Source organism: Schistocerca cancellata, chromosome 4 (assembly GCF_023864275.1).
Source record: "Schistocerca cancellata isolate TAMUIC-IGC-003103 chromosome 4, iqSchCanc2.1, whole genome shotgun sequence".
In the NCBI taxonomy this organism is placed as follows: Eukaryota; Metazoa; Arthropoda; class Insecta; order Orthoptera; family Acrididae; genus Schistocerca; species Schistocerca cancellata.
This window is the reverse complement of record NC_064629.1, coordinates 716,097,761-716,113,531: the sequence shown is the minus strand read 5'-3', so window position 1 is coordinate 716,113,531 and position 15,771 is coordinate 716,097,761. Positions and strand designations below refer to the sequence as shown.

General features: G+C 41.6%; 1 protein-coding gene across 2 annotated transcripts in view; it reads left to right on the top strand.

Annotated features, from left to right (window-relative positions):
• LOC126183733 (uncharacterized) overlaps positions 1 to 15,771 on the top strand; it is a 69,279-nt gene that overhangs the window by 6,585 nt on the left and 46,923 nt on the right. The window lies entirely within an intron of this gene.

Below are 15,771 nucleotides of genomic sequence, written 5' to 3'. Positions count from 1 at the left end.
GTGGCTTCTGATGTTTACCTGCTTAAGAGCTCTCGAAATTCCTAAATATATTTAAAACAGTTACTGTACAGGACAAGATACCGAGCAAAAAGCTGGGCAGTTCTAGGTGAGCTGGTGCACTACCAAACTCTTCCCTCTTGGGACTGAACTGTATCCCCCTGTTGACATTGCTGGACAGAGATTGTAATGTAGACACAATTGCCACATATGAAGACACATACTGGATGTGGTCACAGGAAACACAAGAGAAAAGCTGGAGGCAAAAACAACAAATGTTGTTTTGCTGATTAATGCAGATTCTTAGGTATTCTTGTGGATAATGAACTGAAATGGAAAAAACATATTAATAATGTCTGTAAGAAACTGAGCTCTGTCATATTCTTAATGATGCAGCTATCACAGTATTCAGACAAGAACCTTCTGTGTACAGTGTATCATGGACTTTTCGAACCATATTTACAGTATGGAGTGACTGTGGGGGGAAACTCAAACAAACAAGAGACAAAACGAGTGTTCACATAAAAAAAAAAAAAAAAAAAAAAAAAAAAAAAAACACAATAATGTACATCACAAAAGGTAGTGAGGACTGGATTACAAATGCTAGTGTACACACCCACGCTACAAGAAGGAAAAATGAAGTACAGAGCATTCCCCCCCGACTGGCAATGCTAGAAAAAGGACCCCAGTACTCTGGTATCAGACTACTAAGAAGTCTGCCCAAAAACCTGCAAGATAGTGTACTTCATAATGACTTTCCAAAGAAACTTAAAGACTATCTCATTGAAAAAGAGTTTTACAGTGTTGCAGAATACTTATGCCATTAAATTTGTATATATTGTTACTCATTATCAGTGATGTAAAAATGTAAGCTAAAGGTGTAGAAAAATAAGTGATAAAGAATGTTAATACTTTGACATGTCCTATATTACACGTACATTTACTGTACACAATGTAATCTTACAGGATCAAATAAAATTCAATTCAATTCAATTCAACAGAAGCTGTGCACAATATAACCTACTTACTACTGCTGGAAAGCTAGTCCCAAACAATAAATCCTACCACTAAAGTAGGAGGAATTTCAATTTGCTGGTGCCATGTGTGTTAATATTTTGGTCTATACTTAAACAAGAAAATTATTTTTATTATTCAAGTAAAGTAACTAAGAAAGCTTGCAAAACTGTGTATGAGGTAGCTCAGACTGAAATTGACATGAACTATCAATTCCAGTGAAAAGATTATATAGTAGCGCCATTGCTGTATTTGCAGCAAACATGCGGGCCAAACAGTTGCACAGTGATCATGCAAAAGGACACCTTGGACATATGCAGAGAGATGTGCTTCTAAAACTAACTGTAGCATTGGAACTACATCAGCAAATGCATTATTAGTAACTTATTGTTGTTTTCTTTATATGATAACTTTAGACAACAGAAATATACTACATTACTGGAACATCAAATATGCGGAAATTGAAGAGGTGGCATTTCACATGGGCATCGTACTTTAATTCTATCAAATTCCACAAAAATAATGCATCATACAGATGATAAAACAAAAAAGAAAAGCAAGTTATGAACCACAAAGTATGTGCCAAGACTGTAGTTTTTCTGAGGCCAGCATAAAACCAGAGGATATGTGACATAATCTGTTCAAGTTCATAGATGATGAAAGCTTGTACAAGGTGATTAGAAACAGTCTGAAAAGCTTGTAATGGTGTTTTAGTGCAGGTTGTGCTAAGAAATAATTGTTAAGAAAAATATTCAATATGTTGTGCCACTTCAAACTTAAATAGCACTGAGGTTAGCCAATCAAGGCATCATGCGTGAAAATTCAAGCAGTCCACCAGTTACAATTAGTGTCAGTTGTTCCCAGAGTGCAGCTGATAGCGAATGTGACTGCTCAGCCTTTGGTTTGAGTTCAATCCTTACTACCATCCCATTTCCAATTTTTGTAAAGCTCTCTAGTTTGGTTTGGGGAAACCAAATGAAGAACATATTTTGTGACACCATCTCTGGTGGGCCACTTGAATTTGCACATGCAACAGCCTGATTGGCTAACTTCAATACTAATTAACTCGGAAACAGTGCAACACACTGAATTTTCTCCTTAATAATTATTTCTCAGCACAACCTCCTATCCTGGGACACCCTGCGAGCTTTTCAGACTGTTTCTGACCGTCCTCTGTATATTATATTTGAACATGTTTTTGTATTTTTAGAAATGTATTTACATTTTTATACTTTTATATTATGCTGAAAAAATTAGAAAATTTGTCGATGTAATATGGCAACTGTTATACAGAGTGATTATAATTAAAGTTCCAAGTACAAAAAGTTGTAAAAAAAAATGGACCAGTGCTTGGAAAGACGTCAAATTTGAACGGAATATTATTAAAGAAGGATGAAATGTTATGGAAAAAAAAAATCTGAACGAAAATTTTACCACTATGTGTCACAGTAAGCAGCAGAATATGCAAAATAAAAGATGGGAGGTATACAGCTGTTCCCCAGTTCGTATCTGAGATGTTCTGCATGTGACTCTCAATGCAGGATCGTTTGCTGCTGGTAAAGCCCTTTTGTGACTGACCATACACCAGTAGTTATGCAGAAACTTCAGGCACTCAAGGGTATCAAAAAAAGGTGCAGGTCCAATGTCTGCCAAGGGTGTGGAGAATATGATTGCCAAATTCATAAAGATAGGTCCACTTGAACTGCAGTTTGCAACAGGGAGGAAAACAATTGATCCAACATCAGTAGAAGGTGTGGCCACAACATTGCAGGAGGGGTCGAGCAGTGGTGTGAATATATGCAGTGCACAGGGAATTGCCCAAACTCTGGACATGCCTTTGAGCATGGTGCATGAAATTCTTCGATACTTACTGCATTGCTATACAAAATTACTCATGTTCAGGAGTTGCTTCATACTGACCTGGCAGTAAGAAAAATGTTTGTTCTAGAATTTCTTACTTGCATGGAAGTGGACAATGAATGACTATGGAACATTCTGTGGACAGATGACGCCCATTTCCGCTTCTAAGGACGTGTCAGTACACAGAACTGCAGAATATGGTCAGTGGAAAATCTGCTCCCACATCAGCTGGCATCTCTTTATTCTGCAATGTGAACAGTATGGTGCAGGTTGACAGCATTGTTTACATAGGACTGTATTTTTCTGAGGAGATGGGTTGTGGAGGTCCTGTTACCTGTACCATCACTGGCAAATTTCATTATGTCTCTGTGTTTTTCATCAAATATGTGAAGTCCAGGATTCCTACTCAGTTCACTAGAAAAACAATTCAAACAAATCATATTAATGAGTTTTATTACAAAAAATTAAAAGACAATACTTAAATCTGACAATTACACAGATGTGTCACAAGCAAAGAGTGACATACAAAATAAGCAATTTCTTCAGTATAACAGTTCCCATGTCTGTGTTACATAGAGTGTACAGGCAAGGTAATGAGCACTGACGCTTCTATCCAGCTGCTGGTCATGAAGTGGCTATTCAACTGGAGCATCACCAGTCAGTCACGGCACTTATGTCCTCTCCACATAGGGGCTGCTGTTGTCGTGTAGTCATCCTGGAGAGGGATCAGTCAGCATGCGACTCGCTGACGTCTTCTCACAGCCACCTCTTTTCTATCATTCCCAACTAGCATGCTGGTGCTTGACTTTATGCCGTTACATTGCTCCCCGCCAAGGTGATGGACTGTCATTGTACACTCCTGGAAATTGAAATAAGAACACCGTGAATTCATTGTCCCAGGAAGGGGAAACTTTATTGACACATTCCTGGGGTCAGATACATCACATGATCACACTGACAGAACCACAGGCACATAGACACAGGCAACAGAGCATGCACAATGTCGGCACTAGTACAGTGTATATCCACCTTTCGCAGCAATGCAGGCTGCTATTCTCCCATGGAGACGATCGTAGAGATGCTGGATGTAGTCCTGTGGAACGGCTTGCCATGCCATTTCCACCTGGCGCCTCAGTTGGACCGGCGTTCGTGCTGGACGTGCAGACCGTGTGAGACGACGCTTCATCCAGTCCCAAACATGCTCAATGGGGGACAGATCCGGAGATCTTGCTGGCCAGGGTAGTTGACTTACACCTTCTAGAGCACTTTGGGTGGCACGGGATACATGCGGACGTGCATTGTCCTGTTGGAACAGCAAGTTCCCTTGCCAGTCTAGGAATGGTAGAACGATGGGTTCCATGATGGTTTGGATGTACCGTGCACTATTCAGTGTCCCCTCGACAATCACCAGTGGTGTACGGCCAGTGTAGGAGATCGCTCCCCACACCATGATGCCGGGTGTTGGCCCTGTGTGCCTCGGTCGTATGCAGTCCTGATTGTGGCGCTCACCTGCACGGCGCCAAACACGCATACGACCATCATTGGCACCAAGGCAGAAGCAACTCTCATCGCTGAAGACGACACGTCTCCATTCGTCCCTCCATTCACGCCTGTCGCGACACCACTGGAGGCGGGCTGCACGATGTTGGGGCGTGAGCGGAAGACGGCCTAACGGTGTGCGGGACCGTAGGCCAGCTTCATGGAGACGGTTGCGAATGGTCCCCGCCGATACCCCAGGAGCAACAGTGTCCCTAATTTGCTGGGAAGTGGCGGTGCGGTCCCCTACGGCACTGCGTAGGATCCTACGGTCTTGGCGTGCATCTGTGCGTCACTGCGGTCCGGTCCCAGGTCGATGGGCACGTGCACCTTCCGCCGACCACTGGTGACAACATCGATGTACTGTGGAGACCTCACGCCCCACGTGTTGAGCAATTCGGCGGTACGTCCACCCGGCCTCCCGCATGCCCACTATACGCCCTTGCTCAAAGTCCGTCAACTGCACATACGGTTCACGTCCACACTGTCGCGGCATGCTACCAGTGTTAAAGACTGCGATGGAGCTCCGTATGCCATGGCAAACTGGCTGACACTGACGGCGGCGGTGCACAAATGCTGCGCAGCTAGCGCCATTCGACGGCCAACACCGCGGTTCCTGGTGTGTCCGCTGTGCCGTGCGTGTGATCATTGCTTGTACAGCCCTCTCGCAGTGTCCGGAGCTAGTATGGTGGGTCTGACACACCGGTGTCAATGTGTTCTTTTTTCCATTTCTAGGAGTGTATATGGAGTACGAAAACAGTGGGGGAGGCAGCAGGGTGGACACACTAATGGACTGGAAGCTGTGGCTGCAGGGGACGTGATACTTCCAGTCATACCCCACTATCTGGCCTGTGCACTGGTGGAAATGTCCCCCGGAAGACATCCAGAAGGGTACGTGTCCACCTCCTGAGGCCCATACCACAATGTAGAAGGCGTTGGCTACTGCGGCATTTGTGGGTCCAGCTCCATTGGTAGGACGAGATCAAGCAGAGGAGGCAAAGGCTCCATCTGGATGGGGTTGTCCTGTGGTGTTGTGATGACACCCTCTGGCAGCTGCTGTGGCCACACTGTCCTCGGGATCTGTGAATCTGGGGGAAGAGATACAGAAGGATAACCATGCACATGGCAGTGGCGAATTTTATTGTGATGTCGGCGCTGCAATCGGTCTGGGCCTGAAATGAGATACATGCATAGGTCAATTTGACAAAGGATCTCGCCTTAAACCCACCATCTGCTGCCGCTAAAAACCCCGTAAAACACAAAATCATGCAGTTCGAAGCGATACTTCCAGCCTTCTTTTGATTCTGATAAAATGTTCCACTTCACAGTTCGACTGTGGATGGAACGGTGCACTAGTTAGGTGCTGTATGCCATTGTGTTCACAGAATGATTCAAATTCATTTGATGTGAACTGAGAACCATTGTCCAACACTATGAGTTTAGGCACATCTTCAAAGGAAACAATTGAGGACAACACCTGATAAGTGCTATGTGACGTTGTTGAGTTCACTAGCACAGCAAAAGGAAACTTGCTATAAAAGTCTACCACAATCAACCAACGAGTGTTCCAAAAAGATCCCGCAAAGTCTATGTGCACACATTGCCATGATGATTGTGACTTAGGCCAAGCAGAAAACATTTGTGGCTGAGCAAACTGATTTTCCACACGTGCATGGCACTGTGACATAATCTGTTCTATTTAGGTGTCCATACCCAGCCAAGTGCAGTGTCGACATGCTAACTGTTTCATACAAACAATCCTCCAGTGTCCTTGGTGAAGTAACTGCAATACTTCTTTTTGCAAAGCTTTGGGGATCAGCACATGTGACTGTCCACTGTCATTTTGAACAAAAATCACTCCTTTCTGTATAGCAAGGCTATGCTGACATGCAAAGTATCAGCGCGCTGCTGCAATGAGTGGGGCCAATATGTGCGAATATATTTTAGCAAAATGTTCAAATTTGAATGAGCTTCCATGGCCTGAGGAATTTTCCTATCATTCAGAGGAAAGGACTGAAGCAATTCAGAATTGTGAGCATTGATGTGACAACAAGATGCAGCAGAAGCATCAAAGTCTGTATCAGGGTCAATCGGAAGACGTGAAAGTGCATTTGCATTACCATGTCGAGCTGTTGGACGATACACTCTCTCATATTGTTCTTGAGACAACAACAAAGGCCATCTTTACAATTTTTGGACAGTTTGTACAGGAACCAGCTTCATCGGATAAAACAAGGACTGCAGTGGCTTGTGATCCATTTACTAAGTAGAATTTTCTGCCATACAAATAGTGGTGGAATTTGGTGACACCATACACAATAGCCAATCTTTCTCTATTTGTGAATAGTTACACTGAGATCTGGACAGCACTTTTGATGCAAAAGCAATAGGCCTGTCTTTATCACCAAATCTGTGCAAAAGCACTGCACCATTTCCATAAGAGGAAGCGTCAACTTGCAACACAACTGGTAGGTCAAGATAAAAGTGTACCAAGCAGTGATCCCTGAGAAATACATATTTATATTTTTTAAAAGTTTCTTGGTGCTCATCTATCCAAACAAAGGGGATGTTCTTGCGATGAAATTGATGCAATGGAGCTGTGATTTGTGTAGCATTTGATATTAACTGAACATAATAGTTCATTTTCCCTAAGACTGACTGCAATTCTGTGACATTGTGAGGAACTGGCAGGTCCTGTATGGCTAACAAATGTGACTAAGGAGGATGTCCACCTTGACTGTTTATGACATGACCAAGATACTGCAACTCAGGTTTAAAACTGTCACACTTGTCCAGTGTACACTCTAGTCATGCATCAGATAACACACGAAACAAACTACGCAAATTTTCAGTGTGTTCTTCAGGTGTATGACCTGCTACAACAGTATCATCCAAATAGTTTGAACAGATTGGTACTTGAGCAGTCAGCTGTTCGAAATACTGTTGGAAAATGGTGGGTGCAGAAGCACTGCCAAAAGCCAAATGCAAATATTTAAACAAGCCCACATGAATGTTCACGACACACGTTTTGAGATGCTTCGTCTAGTAGTATTTGAAGATAGGCATCGCGCAAATCAATTTTTGAAAAGTAATGACCAGTGCCTAATCCATTCGTGAGATCCTCTGGGGTGGCAATGGATAATTATCAATCACAGTTTGTAGGATGACTGTAGACTTAAAGTCAACACAGAGGCGAATGCGAGCTGAAGGTTTGGGGAGCAAAACCAGTGGACTTGCCCATTGACTAGCTTGTATGGGCGCAATAGCTCCACTATCTTGCAATTCTTTAAGTTCAGTGGACACTTTGTCCCATAATGCAATGGGAACAGTTCCGCCCAGCAAAATTTTGGCTGAGCATTGTCTTTCATAGTAATATGTGCAATAAAATAACAAGATTGTTAGCCTTGAATAAAGCTTCAGAAAAAGTTCAGGGAATTTTTTCAGCCAGCTACCTACACTGTCTTTGGCACTGAATGCAGTCATTGACAACAGTGTTTCCTGAATGTTAACACCAAAATGCATGCTGTTTGGCATTGAGGAGGTCATTCTATTCAAGATACCTCAGTATATTTGAGCTCAGAATATGTTCTAAGATTCTACAACGAATCAATGTCAAGGATATTGGATAGTAGTTTTGTGGATCACTTCTACTACCCTTCTACTACAATTCTTCTTCCAGCAGAAACTGATGTGTTGTGTGGTTCAAAGCTACTGTTGAATGTCTTCTTCCATCTGCTGAAGTGTCCATAGTGTATTCGTGAAGATTAATGGGTACTGTGAAGAGTCTTTTATATTTGGGGGTGTGTAAAGACAGCAGTCTATTTCTCTTTAGATATCCTTTCAGTGTGGCTTTTCACCAATGACAAAGTGGGGTGATCCTTTGCAGAAGGATTGGACACATGGTCTGAAGGTATATGCTCAAACACCAATCAAACTGACCTGTTGTAGGCTGTCTGTGTTTTCCCCTACCAATCAAGGTTAATTCTATGACTCTGGGCCAGAGAAAGTATGCTCTGTGATTAGTAGTGAGACCCAGGATCTTAAATTTGAGAAAGTACGTTACAAGAAATTTTGCACACCAGATTTTATTTTAAGCAAGCCATTTGTTAATTTTTACATTAGTTGTTTACATTCATAAGTCTAAGCAGGGGTGTACTGTCAGCTGCTGAATAATTTCTCCTGGCAGTGAGTTGACTTCCAGATGCAATCACTGTCTTTGACACAGAAATCCCTACAATCCTAAAGGAGCAGATGAGGTGCAATTGATGGAATAATTTCCTCATTTGCTCTGATGCCTTAGGTGCTATATAGACCATTCAGCAAATGTGCTCAGCACACAAAGCTGTTTAAAACATACACGACACCTATTGGGGAATGAAGACTCCTACGCCATCTATTGGTGTTCTGTTAAGTCTGCAGGTTGTGTTGCCCTTTGCAGTAGATATAACTTCTTAACTGTACATAAACATGTCAAAATAAATGTGTGTGAGCAGAAGTTTTACCATGACAGTCTCTATGTTTTCACTAGTGTGTAGCAAAAATACCTTTCACTTTGTATCATATCAAGGGAAGGAAGTATCATTCTTCTGGAGGTCAGACCATGCAGGAATCCAGAGAAATGGGCAAGCTAACATGGCAGCAAGTGGTGACTGCAGAAAAATTAATGTACTATCCCATGCTGTCCCCTTGACAGCTGTAACTTGTTGAGGAGAAGAGTTAGGTGAAGTGGGAGAATGAGAGGCTAGCAGTACAAAGTAATAAATTAAGGCTGATGGAGCCAAAAGTTTTGCCATGATGAGCATCACTGGAGTCACACAGGTACAAATTAGTGACCTTAACATAACTGAGAGTAGGGCACTGTACTCTGACACACAGGCAACCCTTACAGGAGGAGGAGCTACCAGAGTACATTGCTTGTACGAGTGTTGCTGTGCCACATTTTCCTTGATTACATTTTATATTCTGACAAAAGGGCAGCAGTTCTTCTTGACAATGATTCATCCACTGTTTTATATATAGTGAGATGAGTGTGGAAAAGGCTCTAAAGTCTTACGGGTTGTGCAGATTTCTGTCCAAATCATTGAGTAGGTTAATTTAATGTATCTTTGAGGGACTGGTTCATACTTAATCATTATCTGAATAACAGTTTCACAATTTTGATTGTATGTCCATTTCATGCCACACTTTCTGACTGTATGATCAGACAAATCCCAGAAACCACTGTACAGATTTTGATCCAGTCTTGACTAATAGATAGACTGATTCATGAGGAAGATTTGTTTATATAAAATTTATAAATTTTTGTCAAAATTTGCTGATTTACGATGAATCAAAGTCCCGTAATCGTATGGAACAAATGCCATTGCTACCCAGTGGTGCAGCTGCCTAACTATTGAGAACAGTGGAGCTCGACCAGAACCGTTGTCTAGCCTGGTGATCTAGCATAGAGCACATGCCTGGAAATGAAATATCACATAATCAAATCCCAGGTGGACCTATGACATTTAACTGTACTTTTTGACCTAGCATTAACATCGAGATTTGCCAGACATAAAATGTGGGTCACTGAAGTGATGTTCAATTGAAAGACTTGCCCAAGCCATTGAGCCACATGAGATTACTACCAGAATCTACACAAATATTGTCCTTCCACCACTCTTTCCAGCCTATATGTGAAGGATAAACTTAGGAACTACTGTAATGATTTTGATACTAATGCCAGACAGGCACTGTAGCCTGCAAATTCTCAGAAGGCATGAATTTTATCTGTTCCATAATTATTTCGTTGATGTTTGCAATGACATCTTGTGGGAAAAATGTGAGCTGTGATCTACCGCACCATATGCACTGACCATGATGGCATGGCACATTTGATACCTGTAAACTGACCCGCAAAGACAATTACGGTTACACCCAGACAAGTCATCTGTAGTGTCCCTCCCAAGAGTCATCATGTGCATTTTCTGTTGTGTTTCAGCAGATATTTGCAATTTTGCTGTTGCAATGTTTAGTGGGAGTCAGCCAAAACAAGTGCTGCTCATCACGTCTTTCATACAAGTCCCTGCATCAATCGAAAGCATTGGTTTATTTCCTGTTACAAATAAAATTATTTTTAAAGTGATGTTTTACATGCATGGTTGATAGAGTGGTCCCAAATTAGTGTAGTATAATATTTGTTTTATCAATTTGTATTAATAGTAACATTAAAACATGATGAATAACCAGTACTCCAGCAGTTGCTGAGTAGTGGTGCTGCATAATGGGCCAACTGAAGATAAATGACCAAAGACAACACATACACAAACAACATGTTTTAAGCTGTTTATCAAAAGCACTACCTTCTATACGTGTCTTCCGATATGAATACTGAACTGCATAATGCAATTTTCCTTCATTCATTAGTTTCATTGATGACATCCAAAGAATTGTCTGCAACAGACAGAAAGGAGGCTGTGTGATGGTGTTGAACATGATATCATTGTATTACTTCGCTCCTGTTCCCATTTCCTAGGACTAATTATGGTTAAGGATAATTTGGACATTACAGATGCTAAATACTTGTATGTCATGTGTGGAGAAAGCTCACTTCCAAAATGATAGATCCTTAATTCTCTGTTAGTGTTGTCCAGAGGTGAACATGCAAATAATCTTGACCAACTCTACTGGCCCACCCAATAAATTTTCTTAATGGGGTATCTGTGATTAATTTTACAGGAGATAACCCAGTGTATAGTTCCTCTCCCACCACCACTAGGTACTCTACTGCATGATAAATAGTATGAAGTTCATCGGAAAGTTTCAGGTATGCTTACCTTCATTCTGTGGCAAAGTACAGTTATGTGAAAAACTATTAATCATACTCATTAAGCAATTTTCCTTATTTTGAAGCATGGAAATGGTGTGTGGCTCAGTGGCTAGATGTCAGATTAAATATCCAAAGGTCCAGGGTTCTACATCTACATTTATACTCCGCAAGCCACCCAACGGTGTGTGGCGGAGGGCACTTTACGTGCCACTGTCATTATCTCCCTTTCCTGTTCCAGTCGCGTATGGTTCGCGGGAAGAACGACTGTCTGAAAGCCTCTGTGCGCGCTCTAATCTCTCTAATTTTACATTCGTGATCTCCTCGGGAGGTATAAGTAGGGGGAAGCAATATATTCGATACCTCATCCAGAAACGCACCCTCTCGAAACCTGGCGAGCAAGCTACACCGCGATGCAGAGCGCCTCTCTTGCAGAGTCTGCCACTTGAGTTTGTTAAACATCTCCGTAACGCTATCACGGTTACCAAATAACCCTGTGACGAAACGCGCCGCTCTTCTTTGGATCTTCTCTATCTCCTCCGTCAACCCGATCTGGTACGGATCCCACACTGATGAGCAATACTCAAGTATAGGTCGAACGAGTGTTTTGTATGCCACCTCCTTTGTTGATGGACTACATTTTCTAAGGACTCTCCCAATGAATCTCAACCTGGTACCCGCCTTACCAACAATTAATTTTATATGATCATTCCACTTCAAATCGTTCCGCACGCATACTCCCAGATATTTTACAGAAGTAACTGCTACCAGTGTTTGTTCCGCTATCATATAATCATACAATAAAGGATCCTTCTTTCTATGTATTCGCAATACATTACATTTGTCTATGTTAAGGGTCAGTTGCCACTCCCTGCACCAAGTGCCTATCCGCTGCAGATCTTCCTGCATTTCGCTACAATTTTCTAATGCTGCAACTTCTCTGTATACTACAGCATCATCCGCGAAAAGCCGCATGGAACTTCCGACACTATCTACTAGGTCATTTATATATATTGTGAAAAGCAATGGTCCCATAACACTCCCCTGTGGCACGCCAGAGGTTACTTTAACGTCTGTAGATGTCTCTCCATTGAGAACAACATGCTGTGTTCTGTTTGCTAAAAACTCTTCAATCCAGCCACACAGCTGGTCTGATATTCCGTAGGCTCTTACTTTGTTTATCAGGCGACAGTGCGGAACTGTATCGAACGCCTTCCGGAAGTCAAGGAAAATGGCATCTACCTGGGAGCCTGTATCTAATATTTTCTGGGTCTCATGAACAAATAAAGCGAGTTGGGTTTCACACGATCGCTGTTTCCGGAATCCATGTTGATTCCTACATAGTAGATTCTGAGTTTCCAAAAACGACATGATACTCGAGCAAAAGACATGTTCTAAAATTCTACAACAGATCGACGTCAGAGAGATAGGTCTATAGTTTTGCGCATCTGCTCGACGACCCTTCTTGAAGACTGGGACTACCTGTGCTCTTTTCCAATCATTTGGAACCTTCCGTTCCTCTAGAGACTTGCGGTACACGGCTGTTAGAAGGGGGGCAAGTTCTTTCGCGTACTCTGTGTAGAATCGAATTGGTATCCCGTCAGGTCCAGTGGACTTTCCTCTGTTGAGTGATTCCAGTTGCTTTTCTATTCCTTGGACACTTATTTCAATGTCAGCCATTTTTTCGTTGGTGCGAGGATTTAGAGAAGGAACTGCAGTGCGGTCTTCCTCTGTGAAACAGCTTTGGAAAAAGGTGTTTAGTATTTCAGCTTTACGCTTGTCATCCTCTGTTTCAATGCCATCATCATCCCGGAGTGTCTGGACATGATGTTTCGAGCCACTTACTGATTTAACGTAAGACCAGAACTTCCTAGGATTTTCTATCAAGTCGGTACCTAGTATTTTACTTTTGAATTCACTGAACGCTTCCCGCATAGCCCTCCTTACGCTAACTTTGACATCGTTTAGCTTCTGTTTGTCTGAGAGGTTTTGGCTGCGTTTAAACTTGGAGTGAAGCTCTCTTTGCTTTCGCAGTAGTTTCCTAACTTTGTTGTTGTACCACGGTGGGTTTTTCCCGTCCCTCACAGTTTTGCTCGGCACGTACCTGTCTAAAACGCATTTTACGATTGCCTTGAACTTTTTCCATAAACACTCAACATTGTCAGTGTCCGAACAGAAATTTTCGTTTTGATCTGTTAGGTAGTCTGAAATCTGCCTTCTATTACTCTTGCTAAACAGATAAACCTTCCTCCCTTTTTTTATATTCCTATTAACTTCCATATTCAGGGATGCTGCAACGGCCTTATGATCACTGATTCCCTGTTCTGCTCTTACAGAGTCGAAAAGTTCGGGTCTGTTTGTTATCAGTAGGTCCAAGATGTTATCTCCACGAGTCGGTTCTCTGTTTAATTGCTCGAGGTAATTTTCGGATAGTGCACTCAGTATAATGTCACTCGATGCTCTGTCCCTACCACCCGTCCTAAACATCTGAGTGTCCCAGTCTATATCTGGTAAATTGAAATCTCCACCTAAGACCATAACATGCTGAGAAAATTTATGTGAAATGTATTCCAAATTTTCTCTCAGTTGTTCTGCCACTAATGCTGCTGAGTCGGGGGGTCGGTAAAAGGAGCCAATTATTAACCTAGCTCGGTTGTTGAGTGTAACCTCCACCCATAATAATTCACAGGAACTATCCACTTCTACTTCACTACAGGATAAACTACTACTAACAGCGACGAACACTCCACCACCGGTTGCATGCAATCTATCCTTTCTAAACACCGTCTGTGCCTTTGTAAAAATTTCGGCAGAATTTATCTCTGGCTTCAGCCAGCTTTCTGTACCTATAACGATTTCAGCTTCGGTGCTTTCTATCAGCGCTTGAAGTTCCGGTACTTTACCAACGCAGCTTCGACAGTTTACAATTACAATACCGATTGCTGCTTGGTCCCCGCATGTCCTGACTTTGCCCCGCACCCGTTGAGGCTGTTAGTCTACAGTTGTCCTTTTCCTGTTACTTACCACTTCTTTCACATCTGGCAAAGATTTGTTAATTTGAGAAATGTCGAGATTCACCATGGCCTGGAGTCCACAATAAACTGTGGGTTCTTGTGTAATTGGCTGCATGAGTCAGCTCAGTGTCAGAGGAAGGGGATACTACCTCCATTGGGATCATGTCCAGTAAAACACTGCAGTGGTCAAAATAACCTTTGAGCTGAAGGCAGCTTTACTATGTGGAAATGTCAAAGTGATCATATGAAAACTTAACCAAAGGAAAAATATGTCGGACTGAATATGGTTCAGACACAGACGAATCTTCCTCAACATAATAATGAAGAAGGAGGCTTATAACATGAGCTTCCATTAAAATGAATGCCTGTCATTGTTGGATTAATGTCACTATGTTATTGTAAGAATGGAGAATTTAGTAATATGTACATATTTCCTCTGTTGATGCTAGGAGAGCCATCACATATTATGAGCTCTGTATATGAATGACTTTGAATTTATTTCACAGATACTTACTTATCATTCTGTTGTCACAACTGTTTGATGTACCCCTTGTATTTTGATGCACTTTTCACAACACTTCTGCAAGTCCTTGAATACATGTCATAGTCCATTATTTCTCAGGTTCTTACATTCACATCCTGTATTTTGAACACTGTTACAGATTTATCAGATGAATGCCCCTAAACTGATTTTTGTTTTGGTGAGATTTCAGATGTGAGATGGGTATAGTAGGCAGGACTGATGTGGCACTGTGCATTGTCATGAGAAAGTCTTCTCTTCATTCATTATGTATGGGATGAAAACAGGGTGTAGCACATAGTGTATTATTGCCATTAAATTGTATGATAATGTGACTGCCAGTTGATGTTATAAATAAAACACTGAACTTTTAAAATATGTGGTTTACAAACATGTAACTACCAAGAAAATTTTGAAAAATCCCCTTTTCAACAGCAATAGTTTGTTTTACATTGTGTTGTGCATGCACAACTTTTCTGTGCCTTCCATCGACTACTACCTTTAAATGAACATTTGTATTCCACAAACCAGATCACATTTCTCTAACTTTCCTGTTGCGGTCTTTATGCAAGTAAATGTTAGAGAAGGTAATATGTTTATTGACTTATATCAAAATGTGGTCTCTCAGAATTTTGAGACTAAGGCTGTCTGTGTTGTACAATGTCTTTCTCGCAATATCTCTTACTGGAGTTTAATGAGGATTTGTTTTGTTTTCACACTGATTTACCAAACCTCTGACAAATTGATTAATCTTATTTCAATCTTCTTTACCGCCTACATTAATACAACTGAATGAGGGTCCCAGACTGATGAACAACACCAAAAAATTGATGACTCCTTCATGAGTGAATTACTATTGTATAGGATTCTTCCTATAAATCTTCATCTGGCATCTGAAGTTCTCACAACAAAATCAGTGTGATCATTCCATGTTAAATTGATCCAGAAACTTATTGCTTATTATATAGTCAAGTGATATCATATCTTTTTCCAACTATCTCAGCAGTTAACAGCAAACATTTAGCTTG